Source organism: Hippoglossus stenolepis, chromosome 12 (genome assembly GCF_022539355.2).
Source record: "Hippoglossus stenolepis isolate QCI-W04-F060 chromosome 12, HSTE1.2, whole genome shotgun sequence".
NCBI classification, from domain to species: domain Eukaryota; kingdom Metazoa; phylum Chordata; class Actinopteri; order Pleuronectiformes; family Pleuronectidae; genus Hippoglossus; species Hippoglossus stenolepis.
Genome location: NC_061494.1, coordinates 18,055,666 through 18,063,499, shown reverse-complemented (window position 1 = coordinate 18,063,499; position 7,834 = coordinate 18,055,666).

Below are 7,834 nucleotides of genomic sequence, written 5' to 3'. Positions count from 1 at the left end.
TTTAATGTTTTAATTTGCTTCCACAGAGAACTTCCTCTTCTAATCACAGATGTCATATTTCTGTCACACCAAAGGATGTTTTAGCCTTTTGCTATCGACCTTGCTTTTACCAGCTAACCTGTCATTAGCTGCTAGCAGGATACATTTACATATATTTCCATAATTACATGTTAAAAAATTTCAATTTGGAGTTTTCACACCAAAGGACGACAAAACATGACACTGGAAATGGTTTGAAAAGTTAAATATTTAAAAGAATAGAGAGACAAAAGCTTCACAGGGGGCTTCGCTACCATGACCTTGAATGGTGTTGTTTTGTAGAGTTGTAAATTTTAAAAACAGGATGATAACACAGTTTCATTAACCGAGTGTGTCAAGTTTCATCCTGTGTCACCTTCACTCTCGTCCTTTTGTGCTCATGCAAATTCCCTGCCTGCGTCAGCGGCAAGTGGACGGACGTCAAGTAGGCTCCGACCCGAATGACAAAAGCTAGTGACAACAATAGAATGTTTCTTATACTATATCCTATCACACAATACTGTTACTTCTGTTCTCAGACACTTAGCTGGTTTAAGTTATAGAGAATTTCCTCTGGTTGTTCTCAGCTTGGCCCCAATATGTTCTTTTGGCATGACGTTGAGCGCTACACTCAATGAATTCACTAATTAAGTAATTGCACACAGTTCATAAAAAGCCTGCAGAGGATTCTGTCACAGCACACTGACAAGGGCAACCTGCCAAACGTCTGTGCTCTGACCCCCTCCCTCCCTCTCTCCTGCGCTATTTATAAATGTGTTGAACGCCTCAGCATCTTCGCGGGTTTGGACCTCCTCCTTAAGTTGTGTTCCCTGCAGCGCGAGCAGAGGAACTGTCAGGTGAGAACGGTGTACGTCCGTGTCTTCTTACTCACATTAATCACACACCCACACACACACTCAGACACACACACCTACTGACCGGTTTGTACACTGCGAGTGCTCCGTCACAGCGCCCCCGGCAGGGCAGATGTCCCTTCATATGGACAAATCCAGAGAGGGGAGACAGCTTAGATCGCATTAGCAAATTACTACATCAGTTCATCAGCATCCACACCACGGAGCAGCCCGCGGCTCTTCCTCCCACGCAGCTTTCATCCTGGTTCAGAAATCTTTGTCCTAATGCTTCTTGGAAAAAAAAGAGAAAAAGAAACAGAACATAAAACCAAGCGACAGGACCTTTCTGCGTACATACCCAAAAGTTCCTCTCTTATTATGACTGGTGTCATTTTTCCACATCGTATGTCGCTGTATTTGCATTTTTGTAAAACTGACTCCAAACAGTGTTTCAGTTTGTGCCTTACAAGCTGCAAACAGCAGAAGTTATTCTGTATTCTGAGCGAAATGCAACAATCTGCACAGCATATGCACAGAGTAATTAATGTTATCATGCATGTCAATGTGTGTTTTGACTATCAAAGTTGGTTTTACGATTCCTCAGCAGCTGCACAATACAATTATCTCTGTATACAATATACTTGTTTATTATTTTGTTTCGGAGAGAAATGAACAGACGTGAAAACATATTACATAATCACAGAGCTCTGCTCAGTGTCTACATGTGAAATTATTTATAGTAGACAAAAAAGCTTATTTGGGTTGGATTAATGGATTCAGAGGGTTGCATTTCTGATTAGACTGGCATTTCACTTGAAATTGCTTTCAAAGGTCTTTTTTTTTCTTCTCCCCCATTATCTCAACGCTGTTTCAGGATCTGAAATAATGAGCTCAAAACCTAAGAAGGAGGAAATTCATAAATAAAGCCCTTTAGCTTAGCACGAATAAACTCATTGTCAAAAAACATGAGAAAAAAAGCTTAAGAAAACCCTAAAAAATAAGCTGAGCTCATGACGGTGTTTGTGCTTCGATTCAGGCAAACAGCAAACAACACGTTGAGTGAAGAAAATAAAAAAATCTGAGGAAGCTTCCATGACAGTAACAATGGTCTGATCATGAACCTCCGTGCATGAGCTCATATGGAGGGATGCACTGGAACACTTGCCACTCTCACATTTGCATATTTACGTGTTAACAGTCGGCCAATTTACAAGATAATTAACAGCCCTCTATACATGTCATCAGCCATTTAAATCTCCGCAGTATGCAAATGCTCTGTCTGTGATTTACCGGGGCTCTTAATGGACTACAAAATATTCATCAAGGGCGCGAATCAAAACCTGTTGCTCCTCAATTTATGGGGTCAGCCGTGCGCGCAGGGCGAGGTTCCACTACACAAAATATGATTTCAATTTGATTAATTTCTCTCATAGATTTACATTTTGATTCCGTTTCCACAGATTATCTTTCAACTCGTGAAATGAAAGGAGGCGCGGCACCCGGGGCCGATGACAGTTGTTCCCATAGAAACCGCTCTCGACATGTGATTTTTTTTCTTTCTCTCAGTGTCACAAAGTCAAGTCACCACCAGCTAGTTAATGTCTCGCTGCATGAAAAGGAAAGAACCTGAATCCACGTCAGGGTGTGAGGCTGCTGCTGAGGGTCACTCACGCTTGTTTGAAAAGTTTGTCTATTCTATGAATGACTTGGCTGTCACCGTCTTTTCTTTATTTATATTTTTTTGGGGCTGTATGTCTGTAACTCAAGAGAAAAAAATAGATTTTCACAGTTTTCTAACTTGAAAAGCAAAGAAACTCCGGCATGAGAGGAAGAAAAACCTGATGGCACCCCCACCGTGCAGATTCCTAAGTGACTCTGATCCATGTGAGATGTTTATCTTCAGTGTCCAATCAAAGCCGAACATCGATTCCATCTCTGCATCAATGTAGCCGTGGCAGCTGCAATCGTCCTCTCCTTTAACCAATCTGCCAGGAAAATCTAACTTGTCTCATCCTGTCAAAGAACGTCTCAGAGAGAAACGCTCCTGTGGCATGGATGCAAATGGAAATGTTTTCTAAAGGATTGGATTTTTTTTATTTTTTATTGTGTACATTTATCCAGGACTGTTCTCAGGTACAAGCGAGCAAAAAGAGAACATTTCAGATGCCCAGTGATACCTTTACAAGGACATTGAGCAAAGTGACCTGTAATTATTATTTTTACTGTCAATTAGTATTAAAATGTTCCCTGTACTTCGCATTCGCAATGGACATTATAAAATATATATTTTCAAGTTTCATGGTAATAATTCATCTGAATAAAAACTGAAATATTGATCAGTCTCCTCAGGGACGTCAGACGATGTCAGACCAGAAATGTCTCAGCATTTATCTTCCATCGTGTTCAAAAACTATTCTCTTCTGTTGATGGAATACAGTTTAATTTGTCTCTAGTGTTGCCCACTGGCAGATTTGATTGAGATTATAGATCTGATTCTAGTTTCTGTCCATCTCTCTAACTTCACTTCCTGTTCTGATCATCCAGCTCTAACTACCATGATTCTAATGTGGAGACCTGCCAGTGTCTCAGCTCAGCTCTAAACTGAGGACCTGGATTCTGGGAAACCACAATCGACCTGTTGGACTCTGATCTGTTCCCACATGGTTACACGTTTTTTAAATAAAACTTTTAAAAGTGCCTCTGCTCCTGTGATCCACCTTTAATAATAATGACTTGAATTTATACGGCGCCTTTCAAGAGAACCAAGGGCGCTTTATTCCCTCCTAAAGTCAAACCTTGAGAGATTTAGAATTTCGTAAAATCTATAATGAAAATTGTCAGCTACACAGAATTTATCATTACACAAAATGTAATTAAAACGTAATTACCTTGACTTGAACATCTTCTTGAGGACCGGGTTTACTCTTATTTTAAAGACTTATTCGTCCAAGGTTCCCACAGTCATGACTAATTTCTTTAATTACCTAAAAGTAATTGAATCAACTGTTGGATTAGGCACTCAAGAACTTTCTTTTGATTCAAAATCATTGGTCTCATATTTCATTTTATATATTTTCCAGACCAGCCTCGTTTTAGTCCAGAGAGACAAAACACAACCGTTAAAATGACACATATTAGAATGTGAGATGACTAAACAGTGCCAAATCAACACAAATGAAAAAATACGCGTATGGAAAATGACACTGAGAAAAATAAACTGTCTTCTATAAGTAATCCAAGCTAATATTGTTTTCTCTCTCTGCTGTCAGTCAAAGTTTGTTTGTTATTTCATAATGGTGTTTACAGTTTGTAAAGAATTTTATTTTAAACCTAAATGGTGAAATAACAGCATATACATTATTTATAGTTGGCATAATAACTTTGTAAAACCCCCCACACACTGTGTCAGCTCTTACTTCAAAGTATGTGTGTAGATATAAATGATAACATTTCAATCATAATCATATTCACCACTCATATGATTAAACTCAGACAAACAACCGAAGCTACTAGAAAGTTATGCTTATTAAAAAAAACTCTTGTTGAGAGAGATGAGAAAACGACCTGCGCATTTTAAACTAATACCTGTAGCTATGGCCACTAGGGGTCTCTCAATCAAAACAATAAAAAAAAAAAAAAGCTGTGTCTCAATTCAGGGACCACAGCCTTTCGGAAGCTAGGCTACGTTGTCCTAATTTGAAGGGTCCGACAAATGTGTCCTTCAGTTTTTCAAAGAAGTAATGGCGGCAGAAAGCGAAAAGGTCAGAAGAACATATTTTATATCATATTCAGACATTTGATGATGCTGTGAAGCAGCGTTGGATCATGGGAGTTGTCGTCTTCACCACCATTGCCGATAAGAATCTACCTGACGTGACTCGGGCGCAAATCCTGTTCACGGATGAGCTAATGCATCAATGTTTTATTCACGTTACTCAGCAAAGGACAATGAATAACCGTGATCCATTACGAGCGACAGACAGTGGAAGAAAGCGGTAAAGCTGATATGACGCAATTAAAAGGTGACAACGTCCCGTTACCTTGAATTGAGGATTTCTCTAGGTTCTCTGCTATTTTGGATAATGTAAGTACACAAGTCAACAAAATATATAACATGTCGAGTCGTTTCTTGACATTTTGATGAGGAGCTGTCACATAACTTCAATTAAAAAACGTCATTGAGAAGTTCTGTGCTGCAACATTCTTCTATACCTGATGTGTTATTTGACACTATCTCCACGTTCTTTACTGTAAATCTAATAAACCATGTTTAAAGTGCACTCACCGACATCACATCACACCAGAATACTAAGCAGCCAAACATGACCGTATTCCCCACTGAATAGATTAGCTGGTAAAATATCGAGTCAGATCTGAGGTCACGTTCGGCTAAACTGTGTTTTAATGAGGTCGATAGGTCAGTGCCGTTAACGTAGCATGAGACCTTACAGAATATCTTCCTTTCTTCCTGTTTCTCCTCTTTCTGTAATACATAGCTCCAGTGAGCTTCGTCCTTCTGAGGCTTCGCTGAGGCTTTTTTAACTTCTTTCATGGAGTTAATGGATTTTAACAAGTCATAGATGAGTGACTAATTTGTGGGTGGTAGCAATCTGGCAGTGGCAGGAGAATCATTCATCTTCTGACAAACAGATGTTTGCAATTTTGTGTGAATAAAATTAACAAATACACCCAAAACATGACAAAATATATGCAGAACTACTCCATACAAATTAAATTGCAATCAAAGTGAGAACAGAAGCATTTCTCTGCTGTGGTAAACTTGTTAAAATACAAAGCCTGTGGCAGAAGGATTTCACTCCATGACGCCATCGATATATTAGTATTGAGTTGGAGGAAAATATTTAAAATGTCAAAACTCTGTTCAAGGCCTGTGTAGTTTGTTCAAACCACAGACAGTATAAATAAGATGGGTCCTGAAAATTGAAGCCACAGCCTCTCAACCGCAACCTGATGCCTGCCTGCAGTATAGGTTTTAAACCCCACTTTCTAGTTTGGTACATGGACCAAACTAAAAAATAAAAGGACAAGTCATTCTCAAAGGTGGTTTCTGTCATTTAAGGTGTGTTTTTGTCAGTATTTCATTTTCTGCTTCCTAGCTACGGAGTCACTTTGCCCGACAGCTTTAAAAGTTGACTATTGCAGACTATATTATAAATTATAATAAAAATACAATATCTAATCTTCTACAGTTTAAGACACTATTTATAAATGGGATATATATTTAAATGTGTTTATATTAAATATTATATTAGTTATTTTAACTGTGTTTCGAAAAAAAAACAATGGATCCTTCACTCGTAGATACTTTATATTCAGCTGTGCCTCAAGGGTGAAGGGAATAGTTCATTCCTGCTGAACCTAATTACTGTGATGATATGTATTTTGAGGGGTTATTATGTGATGTTAATACCAATATTTTGTATGGTTACTTTGAATAATGACTTGGTTTCTTCTACATAGATAAAAAGTGCCGACATGTGCTGAATTATTGTTGAAGTTATGGTCGGATCAGCTTCGTTTTCTCTTTGTGGTTCATCAGTGGTTAAGAAACAAACTGTCCAAAATCACAGAGTCGTGCTGACCCCAGCTAACTCCTGGAGAATTTGACTGAAATGGTTTGAGACGTCTCAGCGTGAGCTCACACTGTGATGCAGTAAGTCAGTGTCCTCTTTGTGTGCACCCTGACCGGGATCACAGAGTGTGTGGGATCTGCTTAAATGCTTTAGACGTATATATTTTTCTAGACTTTAAAAGGTAGAGGAGATCACTGAATTGATATCCCAGCGGTGATGACGCTGGGAATATAAAGCAGCGTGTTTTGGTTTATATTCTTTGGCCTTCGAAACAATTTTGTACAGTTGAAATGGGTTCCTCTGTCCCACAGGGTTTGGAGTTAGCGGATGATTTCTCTGGACAGAAGTGGGTGTTACACACTCTGAAGGAAATGGTTTCTGGCAGCTACAGAAGCAAACTTGGCCTGAATGGACATTTGCACCCAGGCCAACGTTTGAAACACTGGGATTCATTTGTTTAATTCAAGGTACTGTATCCAATAAAAGGTGTGCAGGCATATGCAAAGATAATTGATGGATTAAGTCAGTGAGTTGTGTCATTTATGAGGGAGCGGACCTCAGTGACTTTAAATTTACATCAGTGAACATCTGTTGTTTAGAAATAAAAAAGGCTCAGAGCTTAAGCTTGCCATAATGAACAGTGATATCACAGCTGCAAAGCACTTTGTTCAATTAAATCAATCTAAGTAAGATGCACGATCATAAATAAGCTATTTCAACAACTATTTGGTGTCGACCTGTAAGTAGTTATTTAATTATTATTTTGCAGACTCTTTTTAATATAGGGGTGGACATGATACAAATTAGTTTTACATTTAAATCAGATTTCATAAAACAAAATTCTTAGACAACATTTAACATCTGTACGTGGCATTAGAAAGTTAGGACACCCCACCCACATCTTTAGTGGGTAATTAGGTGGGTGAACTTTTTACTTTTCAGCAAGCAGGAAACAAATTCCTAAAAAAAGATCCTCCTGACAGCTCATTAATGTTTCTGAATCTCTGAAACAACTGTAAATGCAGAAAGACAATGCTGCATTTGGAATTGATAAGATTCACTGATAAGACGGAGGAACAAGAGAAGTTATACGTCTTTGCTGAGTCCTAAAACATCAGTGACATGAGGAACCTATCATGTTGTCACTCACTAACTGTCAGCAGTCTTTATTGCACTTGCAGCTCGAGGAACATCGTCGGTGATGTGACAGGGGAACAATCTCAATTAAACTTTCTACAATCCAAACAAAACTGTGGGAATTTGAAAGCAACAGTCGAGTACAGGGTGAGAATGTAGAGCAGTGAAAAGTGATTATTGTCGCAGTGTTTTCCTCGTTGTGTCGGCAACAAACAGCAGATGGAGAGAGCG